At 46.8% G+C, this 25127-nt stretch overlaps 2 long non-coding RNA genes across 2 annotated transcripts; one reads left to right on the plus strand and one right to left on the minus strand.

Annotated features, from left to right (window-relative positions):
• Positions 1-589: 589 nt before the first annotated feature.
• LOC143273967 (uncharacterized) lies at positions 590-4253 on the minus strand. Its single transcript, XR_013052337.1, has 2 exons — positions 3995-4253; positions 590-3569 (listed from the first exon to the last, which is right to left on the minus strand). It is a non-coding gene; the product is annotated as an uncharacterized LOC143273967 (long non-coding RNA).
• A 5124-nt stretch (positions 4254-9377) lies between these two features.
• Positions 9378-17611, plus strand: LOC143273968 (uncharacterized). Its single transcript, XR_013052338.1, has 3 exons — positions 9378-10113; positions 11489-11609; positions 14438-17611. It is a non-coding gene; the product is annotated as an uncharacterized LOC143273968 (long non-coding RNA).
• The last annotated feature ends 7516 nt before the right edge of the window (positions 17612-25127 follow it).

Raw genomic sequence — 25127 nt, forward strand, 5'->3', positions numbered from 1 at the left:
CCTCATTGAGTTTTAACCATTTTTAACTCAAGTTCCAGGGGATGTGATGCCCCTTCTGACCTCTTCAGGTGCCTGCATGTACATGGTACACATACATACACTCTCTTACCCACACATACACATAAAATAAAATAAAAAATATTTGAAAATAAAATGTGGAGGGAATTTCATTAAGGGGTAGCTTAAAGGAAAAAAGAGTTAGCTGCCATGGTCCGGATAACGGGGAGGGGCATAGGTGGAGGCCCAGAGGAGACTCTTCAGAAAAATCCTTGGAACAAAGGAAAATATCTAACTTTTGTATCCTCTCAGGGGGTAGTAGGAAGTTCCACACCACATGATTTAGCTCAAACAGCTTCGCATGTGTTACAAAGAGCACCGAGGAGCCAGGTGGGAGGTAGGACCAGAAATTAGGGTCTGTGGAGCCACAGCACAGCCTGACTTCTTAACTCTGTCCTAAATAGACAGCTGAAGGGGGCATGACCTGATTTCTTCGTGTTATAGGATCTGGCCACTTAGAGTGACCCATATCTTAAAACAGCAGGGCCATGATCTGACACATATATAGGAAAAAAAACAAGTATTATTCATCTTTCCGTGTCTGACTGATTTCAATTAACATACTGATGTCTAGTTCCATTCATTTTCTGCTCACAGCATGACTTCATTCTACTTTATGGCCAAGTAACGTGTGTGTGTGTGTGTGTGTGTGTGTGTGTGTGTGTGTGTGTGTGTATCACATTTTCAGATTATAGGCACAGGGCTGCTTCTGTAACTTAGCTCCGATGAATAGAAAGCAGAGGTGTCCTAACCTGTTTGTTCACTGTCGAATCACACTCCAGGGCTTAGAAGTATTATTGGCACACCCCAAACATACACTCAGTAGTTTAGACAAAGAAATCAATGACAAATCGTTAAATGAATCGTGACGATGTGTCCAGATTTGAGCTTCACAGGTCTGACGTGGGAAGCAGGCTGCCTGTCCTGAAGATGTTAATAGTACACCCGGGAAAACAATGCTAAGGAACTGGTGCTTCTGTTGTTTTCCCTGGGGGACACAGGCTTGCTCAGAAGTATTCTCAGGAGTTGGAGCGTGGTGTGAGCCTGTCTGTGGGGCAGTATTGGTTCAGGAGGCAGCAAGCATTCCCGAGCCGAAGGCAGCTTCCTTTTCTTTCTTCCCATGTTTTCTCTTGTCCCGTCTCTGGTCCTTCTTATCAGCCATCCTTCACTCCTTCCACAGGGAGCTTCTAGCCTGACGGTCACCACTGCTGTGGTGGGCAGACTTCTCACACCTCATGAGTTACTGGACCCCAGCAGAAGGAGATGCTTGTCACCAGGTACCCAGTCTTAGAACAGTCTTTCTGTAGTTCTTGAAGCAGGGAGCCATGTGTAAGTTAGCCAAGCCCAGGACGTGACTAATACAAGATGGCTGAGAATGATCCTTTGAATTTTAAGATATATTGCTTATCGGTGTAATAACATAAACATTGGGATAGAAAAATTAAAGTATAACCAGGAAAAGATAGCCTGGAGTTCTAGGCATTCAAATGATTTTCAAGTCTACTATCTCCCTTTCATAGATGCTCTTCCTTTTAGGAACATGATGTTATAGGCTGGGCTGCTATACCATAATATCTGCGGCCTGGCAGTTTATAAAGAATAGAGAAGGGTTTCTTCACAGTTGTGGAGGCTAGAAAATCTTGGTCATGGCGTTGACTGACTTGCTTGTCTGTTGAGGTCTGCTCTCCATTTCCAAGATGGCGTCTCATCGCTGCATCATCCAGAGGGAAAGAATACTCAGTCTTCACATGATGGGAGACAGGGAGGGCAAGTGAGCCCAAGGCTGCATAAAACCCCTATAAGAAGCACCTTAATCTCATTCACCAGAGGTGGAGCCCGTATGGCCCAATAGAGACACAGTGCTACTAAACTTTAAATGTAGAACTTTCTCGATGCCATCTTGAGCTTGACCAATGGCCCTTGATAGAGAAAATATAGCTTTGTGATGACAGGACTAGCCACCCGGCTGGAGAGATCTCTCCTTTCTCAAGGTAGCCCATGATTCTGGAAATTCATTGCCACATACTTACATACTTAAAGGTTAGAAAAGGCTACCCTAAATATCTTCCCCTGGGGCTGACGGTTCCACCTCAGGTGATGGAAGAGTCAAGAACAGGCTAAATTGGGACTGTGAGTGACTATCAGGACTGGGGGTGGGCTGGGAGGGCAGCCCTTTAGAGGTTGAGTCACAGTGCAGACAGGTATGTGCCTGGCAGGGGCGGGCGAGTGGGTGTGTGTGTGTGTAACAAGTCTAGACCTCACTGAGTAGTTCTCCAGCCATCAGCAGCAGCAACTAGGCGTGACTCAGAAAGGCAAACACATCCTCTCACATTTGGCCAATGAATAATGATGTGGAAAATTCATCCGAAAGTTCTTGGCTTCCTCATAGGCGTAGGGTCTACCTGTCTCCAACTAGGGATTGAGGCCACTAGTCTGGTAGCGATATCAGATGCGTCAGCACACTGAGGAGTCTTTCTGGGAAGCCTGGGGAAATGCACACCCGTAGCTAGCATAGTGGGATACTCAACCTAGAGAATTCCACTCTGGAACATCTTGCTGGTGATCACTAAGCCTGAACACTAGGTGGCGTCCTGAAAAATCAGACTCAAGAAGGGTCTTCTGTGGGATTTTGAGAAAGACAACTTTCTTTTTGAATAAGCATTCCTTTGTATTGACATTTTTGGGTTGTGTGTAAGACCACACTATCTGCCATTTTATAATCCTGAGGTTGATAGCCTGGAACGGGTTGATAGATGTGACTAACAATGGAAACCTGAAAGGTGGACAGAGGCTGGGAGCTCCATGATGTCGCTTGCCTGGGAGTTATCCCATCACAGGGCTTTTTGTTTTGTGAGTAATGCTTAGTTACTTCACGCTGCAAACATTCTTACCAATACAACCCCCCATCATTACCATCACCGAAGTGTTTACTGTCGCTAGGCAACAATAGAAGCTTCCAGATCCTTTCCCTACTGCCTTCTCTTTAGGGGAGATTATTCTAAAAGACTGGAGGTGGGAAGGTGAACACTGATTTACCTGTACTCCTAGGTCAGCTGTGGTTCACAGCTGCATAGCCCGAATTGCTGGTTGAGATCCCTGAATATAGCCTTGAAGTGTTGCCTTTAAGCTTTTAAGCATCACAATCTCTGGCACACCAGATGTCTTCAAACACCTACCTGTTTAGCCTACCCCTGGGAGCGGGGGAGTTCTGAAAGTTGCCAGTAAATCTCCCAATCAGTTCATGACAAAACAATGTAGAGTTTCAGTTCAGGAGGGGATTAGCAAGAAGGCAAGACTAGAGGTTAGTGGGATTCTAAAGCCTACTGACTCACAGAACCACTGTAGGATAGGAAAAGCCACTCCGAATAACAGTAAGCCTGGGGCTGGAGAGAAGGCTCCTCAGTGAAGAGCACTTACTTGCAGAGGACCCGATTTAGTTTCCGGTACTCGCATGGTGGTTCACAAATGTTTATAACTCCAGTTCCAGCGGGTCTGATGCCCTCTTCTGGCCTCTGAGGGAAATTGCACTAGTTTATGCACATACACACAGACATATACACAAACGATTAAAAATAAATTTTTACATGGTGAAATGGCACAAATTCTTAGTAAAATGTTCTGAAATGTAACATTACACTTCACACACACACACACACACACACACACACACACACACACACACACAAAAGTCACTGTTTTAAAATAGAGGTAGATGGAGCTGGGTTGGGAAGGACAGAATAGGAATTTCCCTGGTTGTTACAGGAGCAGAAAGGAGTGAGCCTTGGTTAATATTCCTAGGCTAAATGTCAGAGAAGTGATTACTGGAGCTTTTGAAGGTGGCATTGAGACAAGGAAGACAGCTGAGGGAAGAGTGAGAGCAAAGGCGGATGTGGGGAACAACACAGCATGAGACAATCACGTGCTGCTTTGTACTCACGACAGAAGGAGGTCCGCTGGGTCCCACAGAGGACCTGAAGGGCCAGGCAGGCCTGGGACCCACCATCACTCACATGCCTTGAACATGTAACTCCTGCCTCTTGATCTGTTTCTTTCTCTTCTTAGCCTGGCTGCTTTCTGGTAGCCAGAAAGATAAAATCTGGGGCACAAAAACCACCCTCAGAGTGCCTTGGAAGAAAATGGGAGCCGATGCCAAGAAAAGCCATGCCTGATACTGCTGTGTCACCCAAGCCAGCGGGGACTTGGGCAAGGGGAAGAGAGTGACTTACTACCTAGCGGCCCCTTCCCTGGACAACCCGAGCAAGCAGGGAGAGCGCCACCGCTTGGCCCTTCTGCTGCCGGTGCCCCACCCTCCCCCAGGCCCTGCAACCATGCTAGCCAGAAATGCCCGGGGCACAAGGCAGTCCAAGGAGCATTTAGGAATATCGGTTTCTAGATCCCCCAGGAGCCCCCGTGGGGGAACGGTATTGTAAAGCCCCTTAGAGCGGCACCTTCCCAGCGCTGTTCCTCTCTTCTGGAAGGCACAGGTCTAGATGCTGAACAGTTGCCATGATGGAGGGGCCTCACACTTCTCTAGTAACTAGCACACTTAAAAAAATCTCCAGGTTGGGGAGCCGGGAGCTGGGAGCCAGGAATTTACTATACTGTGCTTTCTAAGGGTATTTGACACAGAAAATCTATCTCTTTTCTCCTTTTCTCCTCTCCCCCCGCCCCCCACTTCTCTGCATTTCTCAAGACCGCACAGGGCACAAGGAAGGCTGTATGAAGCCTCGGCCTGTGAGAGAGCTGTCCTGAAAGTTCAGAACAGGGTGGTGACCTCTATTCCTCACAGAGACACTCGCTGCAGGGGAGGGGCTGGGGGAGGGTGGGCTGCCTGGCACAGGTTGGCAAGGATTACCATATGGTGAGGAAGCTCCCGGTGTTGAGCGGCAGCCTTGGCTCGAAGCTGTCGAGTGTTCTCTGGCAGGGCCAGGGCCTTCTGAGCAGCAACCTGCGGTGGTGGCCATGTCTCCTGAGGCCTCCACTTCCCCACAAGAGCAGATCATCCGGACTGGAGGTCGGGCTGTGATGTGTGGGCACCAGAGTGAGGCACTGGATTCTTCTTTAAGGAGTTTTTAGAGCTGACTAAACCCAACCCGATCCTTTTAGGCTGGCTTCCTTGGGATCTTCAGAGAAGATTCCAACAGGTCCTTACAACAATCACCAGACATCCACTTGTTAGACCAGAAACTCAAAAAAGGCTGCAAAGAGAAGACTGAAGTGGCCTCCTCCCCAGAAACTGGCCTGCTCTGGGGAATGAAGGATACACTGGATGTCAGTGAGTGCAGAAGTCCCTGCCAGTGTGAGCAACTGGGACTCTTTCCGGAAGGGGGGGGATATGGATAGGGCGGTGGCTGACACTGTTGTACAGTAGAGGTGGCCCCCACTTCCCTCGGCCCGAACGAGCATACAGAGAACACCAGGCTATGAAGCAGGCTGAAATGGAGGCTTGGTCCCAGAGGGAAAGATTGCGGAAAGGAGGAAGAGAGGAAAAGAAAAACAAAACCAACAACAAACCTGGCATGGAGTTGCTTTGGGCTAGATGTGTACCTCTTCTTTAGGCCTCACCCCAACCCTCCCGGGGAGTCTGCCTGTCACCCCCAGGGGACAGTGCATCGGGAAGCAGAGGGGTCCGGAGACTTGCCCACACCATGCCGTGAAGACGCAGCCTCCTCCTATCTGCCCAGCTGAGTGCTCGGGTGTAGATGGGAAGGATAAAAGGCAGACAGAGGAGACAGAAGAGAGATGCTGATGGTGGAGAGGTCAGAGAGGTGGCTCAGAAATGCTCAGGAGAGACACTGGCTCTTGGGGTCCCAGGACCAGGAACCAAGAGCAAGTTCAAGGGAAGTATCAGCTTCCCCGGCCGATGGCAGCAGCCCAGGAGTGCTGAGAGCAGGAGCTCCAGATGACCATTCTGTTTTCTCTGGATTCTTCTCCCAGAAGCATGGGCTCTGAGCAGCACTCTTGCTCCTTGGCGTTTCCTTTTCTTTTTGCCTGTCTCCTTGGAGCTGACAGGGAGGGCACAGGCCCTCTGGGTGGGTGAAGGAGCTGGGAGAGACTGGAAGTTCCCTTGAGGTTAGGGGGCATCTTTGACTCTCCATGGCAACTGGGCTCACTCGTCTCTGCCCCTCATAAATGGAGCTTTTGGTGTTGACATCAGACTTCGCCGAGACCTGCTATTTCAATGAGGCCGCAGGATTCTGAGGCTTCATCTTTTGCCAAGCGGCAAAAGGATCCTGTGGCCAGAGGGTAAATGGAAATGCACGGCCCAGGCAGATGCCCTTTTCCGACAAGAGCAGCACACTGAACAGCCTGAAGATTTCTGAACTAGGCAAGGAAAGCCAGGCCATACTGTCCCTCAGCGTTAACATCATGCTGCTGGTCACTCATCATCCACCCACCCCAACCAGGCATGGCAGAGTTCCATTCGAAACAACGTGGAAATGGTCTCGTCTTCACAGATGGCTTGAGAAAGCCATTTTCGGGTTCCTGCTTGGTTTTTCCAACTTTTCAGACACATAGACTGGCGTGACAGCATAAGCTCAGTGGCAGCCCCTCCTTCCTCTTCCCACTCCCAGAGGTTGAACATCTGGACTCTTCAACCAAGGCAAGGACAAGCAAGGCAGGGAGGAAGTGAGCCACTTGGAGGGGATCGGGGATGGGCACAAATGAAAATGAATTCTCCCTCAGGTTCCCTTTTGCAGTAATAGTGAAATCAGGGTCAAGAGGTCATCAAGTTCATAACCCAAGACTAACCCATCCCAGAAGGACTTGGGGACCCACAGGAGTGTGTGCTCTGTCTTGGTGGCCTGCACTGGTGTTCTGCATCACATTTTCTAACAGTAATAAAGGAGGGCCCTTCTTGCCCTCCCTGGAGGTGGATGCTCTGGACAGAGCCGTTTTGAACACTCTGAATGCGGAAAGGCTAATAACAGACCCTTGGATTTGTGGAGGGCAGGGTTGGGGGATGGGGAAGTGGGTGTGTGGATGGTGCCTACACATGTACTTTCTAATAGCTGGGTTGTCAGTTCTTAATGCTTCTCAACTGGATCGTTTTTGACCACATGAAATTGAGCTCAGGTTCCTTTATTGAGACACAATTCCTATCCCATACAGTTTACCTGCTTCAAATCAACATCTGATGACGGTATATTCAGGGTTGTACAACTACCACCACCGATTGTGAATATTTCTGTCACCCCCAACAGAAATTCCACACTCACTCCTTAACCAATCTTCCCCGAAGTCCTGCCAGATCTCCCAGTCTTAAGCAATCACTAAGCTGCTTTATGTCTCCAAAGATTTGTAAATACGAATATTTCATATAAATGGAATCATATGTTTTTTTTTCTTTTTTTGGTTAGACAGGCTGTTACATGTAGTCTTGGCCAGCCTAGGCCTCAAACTCATACAGATCCACCTACCTCTGCCTCTGGAGTGCTGGGATTAGAGGTGTGTGCCACCATGCCCTGCCAATATGAATTGCTTTTTTGACTGGTTTCTCTCACTTAACATAATATTTTCAAAGTTCATTTATGTTTCAGCATGTATTTGTGCTTTTTTAGTAGTGAAATAATATTCTATATTAATTTATTCACTCATCATCTACATTGGGGTCATTTCCACTACAAATGTTCATATACAAGCCTTTATCTAAACACAATTTTCATTTATCTTCTGTATATACTCAAAAGCAGAGTTACTGAGTTTTGTGATAACTTGCTTAATTTTTTGAGTGGCTATCTTATTTCCAAATGCACCCCAAAAGCAATGCATCGGGTTCCTCAACACTGTTTCACATTCTCTTCCTCTGATTATACTCTCCAAGCAGTGGGAATGGTATTTGCCCCTCATTGCGTTTGATTTTCCTTTTCTTGGTGGCTTGAGCTGACAGTTCATCATCTTTCAGTGTCTCACATTCTTTGTTCACTCTGTCACTGTCTGTACAGGAGGTAGAAATAAGTTCTTTTCTGGGTCATGACAGCACCAGCCCCTGAGCGCCCTGGGAGAATTTTGGGTGTGTTTTATTACATGTGGGGATACACTACTACTAAATTTTTTGTGAGTTGCTTCTCATTGAGGTTCTCTGAAGGTTTTTAAAGTCTCACATCTGGACTGGAGAGATTGTTCAGGGAATAAGAGCGTTTGCTTCTCTTTCACACAATTCTGGTTCTACCACCCATGCCAGGCAGGTCACATTTACCTGTCACTCCAGCTCCTGGAGATGCAACACCCTCTTCTGGTACCTGCATACACACAGCTCACACACACACATGCACACACGCATGTGCATAACAAAAAAAATTAAAAATCTTCACATTTCTATTTACAAAAGGGATTTTTTCAATAAATTAAAGCATAAATAAAAATATGAGAGAGGGGATGGAGTGATGGTTCCACAGTTAAGAGCATTTCCTGTTCTTACAAAAGACCTGAATTTAATTCCAAGCATCCATGTCTGGTATACTACAACAGCCTGTAACTCCAGCCTCAGAGGTATCTGAAGCCTCCGGCCTCACCTGCCCTCACATTAACATATCCATACACAAACATATGATTACAAAGAAAGTCTTATATAAATAAATTGGACAACATCTTCCTAAATATTAAAAGGTATGAGACATAACCAAATGTAATGTGTGCTGTATTTGATCCATAGTTTGAAAAATAAAATACCACCACAATGGAGGGATTGCTTTTATTGACTCAGCCCAGGCTCGTGGTTAGCAAGCTTAGCTCAGGACCAACTTCTTGGGGATGCTGCTGGCCATAGTGGACTTAGTAGCCCCCATAAGCTAACCATCAATAGCATTCCTCACAGACATGCTCACAGGATCTGGGAAGTCCTCAACTGATACTCTAGGCTGTGTCAAGTTGACAGTTAAAACTAACCAGGACAAGCATGAACCAAGACAGAAATCATGATGCATATGTTGGCCTAGGAAGAGGTCAGTCTAAGTAGCTTATACGTCGCCTGCAGTCACCTAAGTCATTCGACAGAACTGTTGTCTTCCATCGAATTCTTTGAGCGATGAATGCCTGCCTACCAAGCACACGGAGTCTGAAGCAGAGTCAACATAGTGCTCTGACTGTGGTTCATTCAAGTTAGCAAACTGTGGCCATGACCAGGAGACAGAGAGCTAGGCAACAAAGCTGCCCATGGAGGGAAGGGGGTGATTTTCAATCACGCAGTGCTGGCTGCTGCTCCCTTTCCACAAGTTATTTGTTCAAGTGTTTCCTATGTTTATGCTGAAAATCGTGGCCAGCAACTAAATCTCAAGGCTTCCAAGTGCTCAGCATGTCCCGCTGGGGTGAGGCTGGGAGTAGCTGGGTATTCATTTTTCCTCTGCCAGGTGGTTTGGCTGCCTTGTCCTTGCAGAACACAATGTGTTCCTGTGAGAGCGCATGAGAGTGAATCACTGTAGATCAGCTATGACGTGAGCTGTGGAACGGACCTTTGTGGGCACTCGTACAACCTCCCCACTTTTCAGATGGGGAGAGGAAGAAGCCTAAGAAGGACTTAGGGCTTGCTTTCTCACCAATTTGGCCATCACACTGACCACATTCAGTTGATACAAGGATGCTATTGTGCACCAGTTCCAAACTTCCGTTCCCAATTATATGACGCTCCAGGAGACCTCCTGGATCTCTGGATGAAACTATCAAGAAGAAAAGTGATTTCTGAAAGCTAAAAGGCAATCATAACATGTAAGACTTAGTACTGGGGTGAGAAAAGATCTTTGATGAGCCTGGAGCCCAACGTCCAGAGCTGGCTGGTGGTGGAACTGGCTGAAGCATGAGCTAAAACAAGCAAATGAATGCTAACGTCTTAGAAACTGGCAAGTGGAAATACATGCTCTCCGGACTATTAACTATATTAACCATGCTGGCCCAGTTAATTTTAATCTCACGTGTCTCCACCTCCTGTGCCTGGTACATGGGAGGTTCTAGATATTTGTTTTTAAAGTTATGACGCTTATCTTTAAAGTTAACACAACATAAGGAACAATGCTTGTTTCACGAGGAGATTAAAGTTATCAAGAAGACAGCTGAGGAAAGGTATTTTAAGGGCTTTGAAGTTGGCTTTGAGAAGGGGACTGGATTCTGAGGGTGAGTTATGGGTGTGAGGAAGAGTGTGTTCTCACAGAGGAGTGGCAGGCATGGTAAGGGTGCAGAATGGGGTGATCCTGGAGTTTGGGGAGTGTTGGGACATCCAGCTGGCCACAGTGGAGAGCTGAAGTAAGGGTATGAACAGGGAGGCTTGCTGCCAAAGGACCAGAACTTTCTGTCCTTTCGTTCTTTAAGAGGTGCCAAAGACATTCTCAGCTTTGAGGAGGGAAAGACAGGCGCGACCCAGTCTCAGCTACTAGACATTGCTGATTGTCCATATGGGTACAGGGATTAACCCCCACTTCATCCAGACACACTGGCTCTGGTCAGGACAATCCTGGGCACTGGCTTTCTTGAGAAATACCTTCTGCCTATTGAAGCATCCTCTTCATGGTTCTGGTGACTCATGCTCAACCGGCTGAGGAAGTGAAGAGAGGTAACAGATTGGACATGCTGGAAGACGATTGCTGAACAGTCTTTATTCTTCAGAAAGGTTCAGGCGCAGTTCACACTCGGGCCTTTAGTTTGAGCCCATGTTGACTTGTATCAGCACCTGTTTGCCCCGAGACTTGAGGCTGTATTTGTTCTCATGCCTACAGAGGAAGAAACACAACGAACTGCTCACTGAGTACTTTCCCTAGCCTCCTGCTCTCACTAATCCTTTCGGGTTTAGTTACAGTTTTAGGGGTGTATTTAGAGGTCTATAGTTACATGCTGCTTTTATCCATCCAATAATTTTTTATTTTATGTATTTTTTGCCTTTATTTATTTAGTCTCGGGGAAGAGGTGTGTGCATGGCACAGTGCCTGTGTGGAAGGAAGTCAGAGGACAATTGAAGGGAGTTGCTTCTTTCTTCCCACCACGTGGATTCCAGGGACTGAACTCAGGGCCCCAGGCTTGTTGTTTAAGTGTTTTAACCCACTGAGCCATCCTGCCAGCACCAACAATTGTTTTTATTTTCCAGATAACTAGGGTCATGTCATCTGTGTCTAGTCATAATCACTCTTGGCCTGGTCACAGTAACTAAAGGACAGGCATCCTGCACCAGTAAGGCACTTACCTAAGATGCTGGAGGAAAAGTATTCTTCTGGAGTTGCCAGATTTGTGGTTCCCATGACAACTGTGCTGTGGTCCCCTAATTCTGTTTCTTTTACTCCCCCATAGGTTGAGCTCTGTTTGGCTCATAAACCTTCCTGCCCATTGAATCTCCTTGTCAGGATGGTCTCTGAGGAAACCCATGAAAGGGGAAGAAGGGTAGGGACGATGGAAATAGGGGTGGATGGCTGGTGTTTGACTTGATGGGAAATTTTCTTTTCGTCTACAGTACAATTAAAACACAAACATGGAAGCATTCAGGAAGCATTCAGACAGAAGCCATGCAACATGTTTATACTAAAGGAAAGCTCAAACCAACACCCCCTTCCAGCTATTAGGAACACTTTAGGGTAAGTTCAGAGCAGTTTTACCTATAGCCAGGGGGAAGCCCCCCAAGAATGCTCTGGCTCCATCTTTATGAAGAACGCTTTGCTTCCCATCTATGAGCTGCTCTCATGGGAAGGTTTCAGAGATGTCTGCAGCTTGTGTTGGTTGATATTCAGTTCCTTTTTGCTGCGTGGGCAGTGATGACAGAGGCCTTGAACCAGCAGGTAAGCAATGCTGACACCGGTCAGTCTGCTGACTCCTCTCATTGCCCAGTCACGGACACAATTGCTGTTCTCAAGGTCTATGGCCAACAGAACTACAACAGCATTCCCAAAGCCAAGACACCTTTATCTTTGAAAGGGCGGTCAGAGGTCCTCCAAGAGCAGCTGCGTGGTCCAGAAGCCAGGGGTGCCTTACTCTCATCCATAGATGGGATGAAATCCCTCTGTACTCTACTGGACCAGCCATGTGCCTGGGGGGGCACTGCAACCACCTGGAAGACTGCACACATTTCTCCAGTCTTCACAAAGGTGCCCACAGAAGGTTCCCCCCATCAGGAGGACATGGCCCCTTCACAGAATCCTTTTCTTGTTTAAAAAAGAAAGGAGCTTGGGACCCAAGCACGGGCTTGCCAGGAGCAGGGGTATACCTGTAACCTGCAGGTTTGTTCACAGTTCATGGAGCGTGAAAGTTTAATCTGTTTTCACATTGGCTAGGAATGTGTTGGCCTGTTATTCTAGCTCACAGCCAGACAAGAAAGATTAGAGCTGGGCGTGTTGAGTTTACTGAAAAGCTCAGGGTGAAACCAAAGAAGGATAAATGCCACGTTTCCATTCTTCAATTTTATGCCTGGGTCAAAATGCAGATTTTAGGTACCATCTCGATAACTGTCCTGTGATGCTAAGTCAACTTTCCCACATACAGGCCCTTGTTAATGAAAGTAGGGGCCAGACAAAGGCCATGCCTCATCCCTGTCTTCATGGCCAGGGTCTCTTGGTCACCCTGAAGGGACAGATAAATCCAGGTAAGGTGTAGGACCAGGCCACTTCTGACAAGTTGTAGCCCCTGTAGTGAGACATTGGTCAAGGGACTTGACTTGTGAGAGAGTTACCATGTTTGTGTCCCAAGCCCTCAGTCTGAGGAAGATAGAAAGAGCCTTTTCAGAGACCCAAGAGTCATTGGAAAAGAACTTGGCATTGAGTTGTTCTCTGATCCACTTGACTTTATAATAACTTTAACCAGCGAATACATAAAACTAGTTATGAAAAACTGAACAGCCTAGAACGTATGAGCCAGAATGGCAAGGATAGCAAATAACACTGGCAAGGAGCTATTTGGGTAACTTTGCCTCTGATTGTGTTATTGTTTTGATGGAAGAACTCTTTCTAATGGTAAAGGAAAGCAGTAAGTCATGAATGCTTTAGCAAGAATGTGTTTGCCACCTGGATCCACGAGAGGGTCTAGACGCTGTGTGGATTGGAGGATGATAGGCAAGGTTTTGGAGACGAAGGGGATTGTGGATCTGATGGGTAAGTTTGTCTCTGTCTTGCAAGCTCACCTTTCCCATGAACTTGTTCTGGGTTAAAAGAGCGAGCTGCGTACAGGCCTAGGCTCTGCTCTGCGCCAGTGTGTTGGGAGGTGCAGATCTCCTTGCTTTGGCAGAGCAGAGTATCTTAGACTCCAGACGTAAACAGCTCATCCCACAGACAGACCCTGTTGAGTCAGGTTTAGGACACGGGGCCCCACAGAGATCAGATGACAGTCACTCCTAAAGAAAATGAAGACTTCCTGGGCAAACTTATTTTGAATTCCAAAGTTAGTGTGAAGCATCTGGAAAAATAAACCCCGGGCGGAAGTAGCTGCTGAAGGCAACACAGCTGCTGTTATCCCCTGTGGGTGAGGACCTGGAGACAGCCCTCCTCACAGGAACAGAACAGACTGTTGGGTCTGGAGAAAAGAGACCAGGGAAGGATAGCTCCAGTATTGGAGCACCTTGTATTCCAAAATGTTTTTCTGTACAAACATCCTTTGATCACCAGAAGTCTACCCCATCCCTCTGTCATCATCCACCCGTTCACGTCTGCTTTCCACCCATTCATCCACCCATTATCTACCCACTCATCTATCCATCCATCTCTCCTCCCATAATTCACCTGTCCACCCATTATCTAACCACTTACCCATCCATCTCTCCTCCCATACACTCACCTGCCAACCCACTCTCCTCTCCACCTCTCTGCCCATTATCCCACCATTCACTCACCTATCCATCAACCTAAGTGTCTTCCTCCACATGCAACTATAGAAATACCACATGTGCTAAGTTAAGGATGGCAAGCCACCTGTACCCATCTACTCACATACGGGCAGGATGGAGGGAGCACCTTATGGTATAGGAAATGACTTGCAGACATAAGACACAAAAAGATGCCAGAGCCCCTGAGCTGTTGACTAAGCTGTGTCAATATGGAGTTGGTCGCTTTCTAACCTCTCACGGCCTCAGTTACCGCTTCTATAAAATGCCGGAAGCATACAGTCCCCAGCTTACAGGATTGTGATACAAATTCAGCGAGACAATAGAAGCAAAGTATTTAGCACAGTGGCTGGCATATAAGTGTGCAAAATAAATCAATCAGTCATTAAAGGTGGAGTGTTTGGAGAACCAGGAGAGAATTCTGTCATCTAAACAGCCAATAGGCAAGGGGAGTTTCTTAAGAAGCTGAAAGATGTGTTAGAAGCCATGCCAGGCTCTTGGGGTACTTTTCAAAGGTCCAGCGGCTGGGCATGCAGGGAGTAAACAGCCAAGAAGAGCTAGAACAGGCTTTCTTTGTGTTTGTCTCCATCTTTCCAGACGGCCAGCAATGGCTCAGCTAACACTGTGGCCAAAAGGGCCCCGACGAGAAAAGCCAGAGGAAGAGGAGCGACCAAGGGAGAGGAGAGGGACAAAGTCCACGTGTTCAGAACCACACATCCTGCACGACTGTGATGGGAAGGCTGACCACCAGGAGAGCCAGCCGGAGCTCTGAGAGTCTCCAAGTCTGGGGGTGTCCTGGCACTTCGCTGTTTAATAATCCCCCAAGGAAGCAACTTGCAGAAAGGTCAGAAGTTGCAGCAAGGACAGCCGTCAAGGGTTCCCGCAACCAACGTGGAGACTTCTGCCAGCACGCAGGAATGTCTGAAGGAAGCAGGGACCCCGGTCAGGAATCAGTTCTCTGGGGACACAGAGGTCAGAGGGCTCTGTCCTTGGCGAAAGAGCTGTGAACGCCCTGAAATCCACAGGCGCCCGGCCAGCTGGTCCTGGACTGGGAGGATGGGGATCAGGTTGAGAGAGGGATGCTGTGGTTAACAAGAGAGTACCTCTAATTTGGGGACAGGGACCAGGGAGCATGAATTAAACAAGTGAACGTGACAGCTAGTGCCACTGTGGGAGGCCAGCGGTGGGGGGCTCTGGGGCTCTTGCGGGATTGCTAGAAAGGAGAAATCAAGTAACCTCTCAGATGGCAACATAAAACCTTATGAAGAGCTGAGAGATCACAGAATTCTTCCTTCTAGTATAGAGACCCCAAACTGGGAGACCAGCTGCTGGGGCCAGTGGAGCAGACTCACCACTGAAGGGTGCTGACCTTTCAGCAGGGCCCACCCTTGAAGTGCATGAGTCAAACTGTCACGTGACTTGCCCTGTTAACCCTAATATCCTAGGCCTGGCCACCAGCTCTCAGTGGGCCATTTAAAATTACATGAAGTTGTAAAAAGTAATAATGAAAGGAAGAAAAGGGAGATTTAGTCAATGTGGCCATATCTGGCAGAGGTACAAAGAGGTCCCCTGTATCCCCAAGTCTGTCTTTCAGGTCTTGACTTGAGATTTTGGTTTAAACAGAAGGCAGGAGACATGCATAACCAAGCAGTCCCGGCCAAGGTGTGGTAGGTCCCTCCGTCATTCTCTGCCTCTAGTCTCTGTCCTGTTCTGACGGGTTGCTAGAACTGTGTAAAATCCTTCTCATAGACAAGTTCTGGTTGATACCATGAGATTCATGGGAAATTCTGACTTGTGGAGAATCGTTTTTTCATAGTCTGGTAGGCAATGGAAGGGCACAAGTGTCACTTCGGAATATCTTCATGCCTGCCAGGGCTATTACGAAGTTGGTCTAACTCAGTGTAGGTCCCACACAGTACTCAAAGAACCCCATCTAACCACAGATTGGCTTCACTTATTCCAAGGCCTGTGAAACACACACACCAGCCAAGGCATCTTCTGTCACTACGGAGCCTGTTTGTGCTTAGCCTTGGCTCCTGTTCCTGAGGCCACTAAATTCCTTCAGCTTCTCCATCTGTCCCCCTCTGCCCCCCATTCCATGGATGCTCCTTGCTTTACTTCACTATAACTTGTGTGAAACTTGCCTTCCCCCTCAATTTCCACGAAGAAGCTGCTCCAACTCCTCTCCCTGCTTTTTGAAGGTCTATGAAATAGTCAGAGCTGAGAAACCCTGGGAGGTGTCCGTCAGGACAAATGTCTTCACACTCTGAATCGCTTCCGTGTTCTGAGCTGACGGCCACTCAGCCACGAGGCTTGGCCACCCTTCTCTCCACCCCAAGTTCCACTGAATTCCAGTTCAAAGTAGTTTAGTTTGTCGCTTCAGTTTAAGGATGCTTAATTGCCTTTTAAAGACACTATCTTCAGCCCAAGGTTAGGGTTTTATCTTCTAACCCTAGATGTTTATCAAGGTCTCTTCTTCCACAGGTAGTCCCTGGTGAGAAAGTTGACATTGTTTTCCTCACTCTCCAGCTTGCCTGGAGCTAGGCTGTGAGAGAGGAAAGGTGGTGCTTGTCTTTGGGAACCAGTGAGGATGGTTCTAGAAGCAGAGGAGGAAGGAGGATCTCCAACAACAAAGGAATAAAGAAAATTTATATATACATTTCAGCCACAAAGACCGAAGTTACGTCACTTGCAGGAAAATGAATGTGACTGGAATTAATCATGTTAAGCAAATCAAGTCATTCTCAGAAAGACAAACACCACATTTTCTTTCATTGGTGGTTCCTGGATTTTATATGGTCACATAAAATCATGAATGTACATATTAAATGAAAGTAGTAGAAAAATTGTCTAAGAGAACAAGTAATAAATGGTGGGGGGGTGGGGATTGGAAGGGTGGAGGGACTTGGCGAACAAGGAGAGATACGCTCAACATATAGATCTGTATGAAAATTTAAAATTAATTTCTAGAAAGACAATAATATCAAAGGCACATTAGAAGAATTTGACTGGAAATGCTGTGTTGTTAATAAAACTACCATTTCTGCTTTGTAAAAATGATATGATTTTAAGTATATAATCAAAATCACTAGTATGGTAATCAGTCCTCATAAATTCATAAACACCATATGTGAGTTGAAGTAGGCAACATGCCACCGAAACACCAGACTATTACAGAGTCACCTGTCAGTTTCACTTACAGAACAATGCTGTTTCATATTTATCACAATCTTTTCTTAGGGCTCATTGGGTAAACAGGCAGTGTTTGAAGTCATCTTGCATGGGATACTTACTCAACGAGGCATGCCTACTCTTGTGGGAACGACGGCGCTGTCCTAACTCCTATGGGTCAGCCCTGCACACGGTCCACACTCAGCTAAAGGGCAAACTGTTGCTGTCATTTCAGAGATAAAGTCGTAGAGATTCCAGTGGGTGAGGAGACTTGTCCAAAGCACACAGCTGGCTACAGGCGGAGCTGGTTTGGGACACTTCCCTGAATTTCTGGCAGGACAATGTTATTGCAGCAATTGGAAGTGTGCAGAAAAACTTCCTCTCTCACCCTGCTGGGAGACAGCACATCCCAGGCAGACACTCCTCAAAGCCTTGCTGGCCACACACACATCAGGGACAGCATCTTGCCCACATGAGCCTGGCCTTTCACTAATTCATCATCAGCCTGTGTCAGCTGCGAAGCAGCTCCAGGATCTGGTTGATTTACAGTTCTGTCTTAGCTTCTTAATTAATTTTAACACCATCTCTTTTTCTCTCCAGTTTCTTTTTTTTCTTTTTTTTTTTTTCTCTTCAGCACACAGCAGCAGCACTACAGACTGCCAATAAACCACACAGGGAGCTCTGACAGGAACTTCTTTTTTATTTATTTATTTTTTATATTTATTTATTTATTTATTTATTTATTTATTTTTTGGTTTTTCGAGACAGGGTTTCTCTATGTAGCTTTGCACCTTTCCTGGAACTCACTTGGTAGCCCAGGCTGGCCTCGAACTCACAGAGATCCTCCTGGCTCTGCCTCCCAAGTGCTGGGATTAAAGGCATGTGCCACCACCGCCCAGCTAACAGGAACTTTTAGTGGACATGAGCTCAGCAGGAAAACTCTGATAACCTAGGCTAATGTAAAATTTAATTAGAAAGAAATGTTAGCATTCCTTTAACAAAGAACTGTATGGAGTGTGTATGTAAATGTGTGTGTGTCTATATATGTATGTGTGTATGCATGTGTGTTGTATGTAAATGTGTATATTGCACACAGGTGTGTGCATGTGTATGCTTTTGAATGTATGTGTGCATGTGTATATGTATGCGTGTTGGTGTGTGTTGAAATCTATCTCCAGGCAAAGCCAGTCCAGCTTTCCAAAGCAGAACCATCTCTGGGTACCACCACACCTCAGTTATGAGCTGTTTTTTTCTTTGTTGTCTTCTCCCATGAAATTCATCAAAAGTCCATGTAGATTCCTCGCACTTCCTTTTTACCCATCTCTCCTCAAAGTCCCCTGCTAGCCTATAGTCATCCACCATAGAGCATGCCTGTTGGCCTCATCTGGGACCACAGAACCTCCCGCCCATGGCTTCCTTTGGAGTGACATGGTCCTAGTGTTGGGGTCAGAAGAGACCAGCAGACCTTGCATGGAGGTCCTTCTTGTTCTGCGAGAAGGTCTTAGGGACCAAAGAACTCAGCCAGCAGAGGTGGCCTGCCCTGCAGATTCCAGGGAGGACATCTGGGATCTCTTGAGGCTTCTCTCGGCCTGGAGGGTAGCTCATGGGACAACCTGGACAAAAGCATCCGTGGCTGGGATCCCAACACCATGCTCTTACCAGACTTCCCACAGTTGGCCCTAACAGCATATCCAGATCTACCTCTCTGAGCAGGCCTCAGTGGGCTACTCACGTGATGTAACAATGCCAGAGTTCTAGATCAGACTTCCAGCAGGGTGACAGGCAGGATTACCTGACCATTCTTCAAGAACAAGCCTTCATGTAGCCTTTTTCAGAGCCGTTCTTTGGGCCTGGGAACGAAGCTCAGTTGGACGAGTGCTTTCCAGAGTGCATAGGGCTGCTTGGTGGCTCATGCCTGTAATCTCAGCACCTCAGAACCCGGGGCAGGGGAATTAGAAGCTCAAGGTCATCCTTGGCTCCATAGTGAACTCAAGCCCAGCCTTTATGAGACTCTATCCCAAAAGTCCACCTTCAAGTTACTGTCAACCTAGCTTATTCCAGAGACCAAAGCCCCATCCCCCACGGTACTTTCTCCCTAAATCTCAGCACCATTTGGAATCCATTGGCCTGTGCATCATTCATGCCTTCTTTATTTCTATACATGAAACCCTTCAATGTAGTTTCCTCATTTGTAAAATAATGTCCAGAATTATAAAGGGGGCTCCACACAGGGCTTTGCTGGATCTTCACCTTGACAACCTCTTGGCTTCACTCTGCCATTGACCTCTCTTTCTGAACCTTCTGGCCATCTTGTCTTCTTCCTGGGGGGGGGGGAGCATCTCCTCAGTCCTAGTTGTAAGCAGGCCCTCATCCCTGCTTCACTCAGACACCCTCTGAGCGATTTCACAATTTCTTAATGACTTATATAATGACAGCAAAGTGATTGAGTAACCGGGAGCTATTTACTCTCTACTCCCTCCTGAGCCACTGCTCCAAGAGGGCAGAGATTGGCCGTCTTGACCCCAGGAGCTCAGCACTGGGTCTTGCATATGTGCTAAGTACATAATAAATAAAGAATAGGGGTCATGGCGGGGCAGACTGTCTGGACAACCACACACTGAATGTGGGGGAGGGGCAGCCGAGGGGTGCAGCCTGGGTGGCTTGTGAGAGCAGCCAGGGGACAGGCTGGCAGGCCAGCTCAGCAGGGAGGCTCAGGCATCGTGTATTTCCCAGAAAGACCTCAGACAGCCCTGCAGGCTGGGCTTCTCCGTGCTGAGGGAAAACTCCAGCTTTGGCCTTCTGGGTTTGAATTTCTCCGAGTAACATAGAAGGAAAACAGTTGGGCCGGAAATACAGGGCTTGGGGAATAGCTAAGGCAGTAAAGAGGTATTCCCTGGCACTCTCCAAAACGTACTTTTAAAAAATAAAAACCAAGAGTGGCATTGTGTGCTCATAGTCCTATCTCTATGAAGTAGAGACAAACAATTCCCGGGGGCACCTTGACAGGGCAGCCTAGCCTAGACTATTCACCAATGAGAGGAATTGTCGCAAAAAAAACAAGTGGGTGACTCTTGGGAACAACAGGCAATGTTGTCCTCTAACCTCTGTGTGCACCTGCACACACCTGCACATAGATGTGCATACCTGCATGTGCACCTGCACACACACACACACACACACACACACACACACACACACACACACACACAGAGGAAACACATCATTCATTTAGTCCCTAAGTTCTGGGAAATCCCTGTGAAGCACTCTGGAGAGGCAGAATTTATCCTTCACAATGCACAGCCCGGGGGGCGGGGGGGGGGGGGGTGGCCCCTGGTATCCTGGGGGCTTTGTAGCTCCCCTGAAGGGGTTCTGATGGATATGGAGTAAGAAAGACTGGTTCATAGCTCTGTTTCTTACTTACCAGCTGAGAGAACTCAGGCAAATGGCGTAACCTTTCCTTGAGCTTCAATACCATCTCTGGTAACAGGGTGTAGTTGCTGAGTTAGTAGAGACATTAGTAAATGTCTCCTGACCCTTAGTAAATGCCATGCTGGGGCATGTGAACGGCTAACAGCTAAAGTCACGGTGGTTTATAACTCAGGTCCTAGAGAAACTTTGACTTTGGTCCTGTACACGTCGAGCTGTTTTGGTCAAATAATAAACAACCCGTGGTGAGGCAGGTGTTGCAATGGACAGGAAGACTGCTTCTCACATAATAGGGAGAAGAGCGGGCTTAGAGTTAAACAGCTCTTCCGTCAAGTTCAATGTAATTGTGGCACCGATGCAGAGTCTTTCTGGCTGTGATTACCTTTCTTACCTTTCGTAATTGCTACTGACTCTCCTCCACAGGAGTGGGGGGGGGGGAGGGTGTCACTCCGCTGCCCACAGGAAAGACGCCCCCAGGTGTAGAGTCCAATTACCAGGTACAGTTGGGAAGAACACACACAGACGTGCATTCCTGAGCCCTGAGCGTGGGCTCTTATTTGTCCTCTCCTTATAAGGAATGAGTTATCATAAGCCTTGCAGGAAGGCCAGGGCTGCTTCTCTCTCAAGTGGCTGAAACCGGCATTTTCCTCAGAGGGGTGGGGTAGTGATTAAGCCGGCTAACCATGCCAGCACGGAGAGAATCCAAGAATGAGGATGTTTGCAGACCTTGAGACGGAGGTGGAGAGTTTGTCTGAAGGCACACTTGAGAGTCTCCCCTTGTCCTCTAGTGGAAGATCAGCCAGAAAAGCCATGTCTCCAGCCTGTGGCCATAAAAGTTGGCCTGGTAGGAGGAGCTGGAGCCATAAAGTCTTTGAGGGTTGTAGGTTATGCCTACCTAGTTCCTGGCCTCATCCTCGGTATCTTAAAGCATACAGCCTCTGCCACTGGCTCTCACGGCCAGGATGCTTCACCTCACTATTGACCTGTGGCACAAAGTTACAGGACGCCCTGGGGATGTGAGCTAAAAGAAAGTCTGCCTCCTTTAGCTTGTTTAAGGCAGGCATTTTGTCACAGTGATGGAAAAGGTAATTAACATGGACCATCTTGTCTTTTTTCTTTTTTCTTTTTTCTTTTTTTTTTTCATTTATTAGTAGTTGCTGCAGAAGCAAATAGAGACAACAGGCCTGCCCGGTTTTTGATGGGGATGGTCTTCCAACACCTCCCTTGCTGAGCCCCGGTGCAACCATACTGAGAAGTGGTAGGGAACGGGTTTAGTGGTTAGAACTCTCGGAAGCAGAGTATCTTCTACAAGAGTGATTTGCCGTACAGAGGCAAGCCTGGTCCCTACATGATCTCGTGCTGCTTCTCTCCTGGCATGATCTCTTCTGCACACACTGCTGCTGTTCCTATACACGCTCTATCCCGGGATGCCGCCTACCATGCTGTGACTTAGCCAGAAGACCCTTCCCAGAGGCAAACACACAGAACTGCTTGATCTTGGACTTCCAGCCTTCAAAACTCTTTCCCTTCTAAAGGTATCCAGTGTCAGGCATTTTGTTATGGCAACACAAAGCAGACTACGGCATTTCCAGATCTTTGCTTTTCTCTTCCTTAGATGCAAGCTGAATCAGGGCAACTTGTCTGAATAGCAAATTGGTACCCTTGCTTAGGTTGGCGCTCTAATGCAGCAATCGGACCTGGTCCTTTGAGAGCCCAGGGAGATAGGGACACCACTGGGCAATGCCTGTGCTGTTCCTACCACAAGGGAATGCTCCCAGGGGCCCTTGTACTGGTGTCTGAGCAGAGCCCAGCTGGGAGCTGAGGGGTACGCAAGGCTGCTGGTCTCTGGCTTGGGCTGATGCACCATGCATTGCCAGAGACACTGGCATCTAAGAGATCATAGCATCCGAAAACCCATTGTCAAAAATTAGACCTTTTGTTGGAACACTGGGAATCATTCCACTGATGTTCCTGGGGGAAGGGGGATGAACAGATTTCTAACCTAACTGATGAGGACGTGATAGAGCTTAAGAAATCTCTAGAAATAGTCTTTGCATTAAATAGAACAGTTGGACAAGTGGGAAATGCCCACACATACTATGTATGTAAATGGTTATTCAAAACATCCTGGACTAGACTATTTCCAGGAAAGTGTCTCATTTAAGAAAGGTGAAGTTACAGCCGCTTTTGTCTACATAATACACTCACTAACAAAACTAACAAGCTTACATTCACACGGAAGCATCGCAAGGATAATACAGCCTTCAAGGAATTGTGAACATGGGTTCTGCTGTAGATGGCATTTGTATAGTTGTTTGTAACATTATGGAAGGACAGCTGGATCTTAACTTAGAGAAATATAGTTGGTATTGTGTAAAAAAGCAAGAAATGATTTATTATAAGGTACCACAATAAATAATCATGATTGACATGTGTGACTGGGGATTGATCCTAGGACATCACACATGCTGGCTAAGTGCTCTACCACTGGACTATTTCCCTAGCCTTTAAAAATATTTTGTTTTATTTTTAACTGTGGTGTGGTGTGTGTGAGCATGTGTGAGCGTGTGTGTGTGTGTGTGTGTGTGTGTGTGTGTGTGTGTGTGTGTGTGTGTGTGTGAGAGAGAGAGAGAGAGAGAGAGAGAGAGAGAGAGAGAGAGAGAGAGAGAGAGAGAGAGTGTGTGTGTTCATGCACACAGTGCAGGCACACGTCTACTCCATTGTGCCTTTGGAGGTCAGAAGACAACTTTGGGTTTTGTCCTTGCCTCCCACCCTGTTTGTGGCAGTCTATGTTGCTTGCACCATGTACACCAGCCTATTAACCCCTAAGACTTCTCCCCACCACAGTCTCTCTCTCTCTTTCTTTCTCTCTCTCTCTCTCTCTCTCTCTCTCTCTCTCTCTCTCTCTCTCTTTCCACCCCCCTCTCCCTAATTCATCAACAGGTATACAGATGTTATCCCTCTGCAAAAGACAAAGCTGAATGAATGTGTATTTGTATGGATGGTTAACTTAAAAATGTTCTTGGAATTGGCTAATTTATAATAAGTTTAATATGTATAGACTCCTAATATTTTTTTGATTCTATGTAACAAACCTTCTTTATCCAAGAAAATCCACTAGATGTTCTTTCTATAAAACAGTTTGTGTGTTTTGGTAGGTCAGTCCATCTGTGAAATTGAAAATAAATAGAAAAATAACAAATCAAAGTCACAAATATTCAACAGTTTGCATGCAAAGTGCCTTAATTATTTATAATGGATTTATTAATATCTATTTTGTTTTCTGTAAACATTTATTTATCCATTCTTTGTGGGGAGTATGTGGGTGTCTATGCCAGGGCACATATGTGGAAGTCCGAAGACAGCCTTTGGCGGTCAATTCTCTCCCCCCACTGTGGGGGTTCTGGAGCTTAAACTGAGGGCTTCAGACTTGGTGGCAAGTGTCATTTATTTATTTATTTTTACTAGAGAAAAAATATTATTTTTAAGATGTTGAAAATAATTTTAAGAGTTTTTAATGGTATCAGAAAATGCTTGAAATATGCTGGATGAACAAGGTTAGCACAACAATTGTCCGCTTGCCTGTGTAACTGTGTGAAGAATCTGATATCAAAGAAAGAATACCAAGACACTAGCAATGCTTTCAGAGCATTGAAAACACAGGCAGGCTTTCTTTCTTTTTTTTTTCTTCTGTTTTTCTAATATTAAAAAAACACATATCTACAGTTATGGTTTTCTACATGACCAGGAGACAATTTCACGTGAAGAGAGAGAAAGGCACTCTTAGAGAAGCTCTTCGTGTCCCAATTAACACAGCAGAGAGATACTGCAGGTGGGTGTTTTCCATGGGGTCCTCACTGCAGCGCAGGGAGATGGGACCGAGTGCTCCTGTTCTGTAGATAGAGAAAACCCCAAGGAGGGTTAAGTGTCCTGCCCAAGGTTTTGTCCGGGCTTCCTGGACCAGACTCTGACATCACACCTGCCTGAGCAGAACAGCATCCCAGGTACACCAAGAGCATCTTGGGTCTGTTTCCTTGCTGAAATGGTCATTATTACAGCTGCAGCCTAAGTAACATGTAGGTTCAAAGGCTCTGATGGCCAGGCGGTGATTTTCAACTGTGACGTGTGACCAAGGTCCAGACAGAGCCCTTTAAAGAACTCCTAAATCCTCATCTCTTTCCAATAAAAAGTCCATGTTGGAAAACCTTGGACTTGTCAGAAGCTGCACGCACTAACATGAGGCAAGCTGACTGTGTGGGCGGGAAAGCTATTTACTTAAAAACTGAATTCCTGATTTGCATCCAATCTTTTATAATAATCCATTTAAGGAAAGGGAAATACTCCCTCATGGGATCAGTTTACAAAGTCTTGAGAAACCTGTGACTGAGTTTATCTAACAAAGGGCCCATCCCTGACTCAGCCTGCTAAAGTCAGGAGTCTTGCCGGAATGCAGAGAGCTCCCTAGACAGACAGACACACGCATTCTTATTTCACCATAGAAGCATCTCTCTAACAACAGGCAGCACAGAGTTCTGAGATGTAGACAGGCTTGGACACACTCCTTGGGGTACAAGCTGCCCAGAGTGATATACTTCTCTGTTCACACCTTTCCCCAGTGGCACGTCCCCCTTTCTCCCTTTCTATAACCACCCCCCTCCCCAGCCTCAATCTATTTTCTAAAGTCTCTTCG

The sequence above is a fragment of the Peromyscus maniculatus genome, chromosome 6 (genome assembly GCF_049852395.1).
Source record: "Peromyscus maniculatus bairdii isolate BWxNUB_F1_BW_parent chromosome 6, HU_Pman_BW_mat_3.1, whole genome shotgun sequence".
Taxonomy (NCBI): Eukaryota; Metazoa; Chordata; class Mammalia; order Rodentia; family Cricetidae; genus Peromyscus; species Peromyscus maniculatus.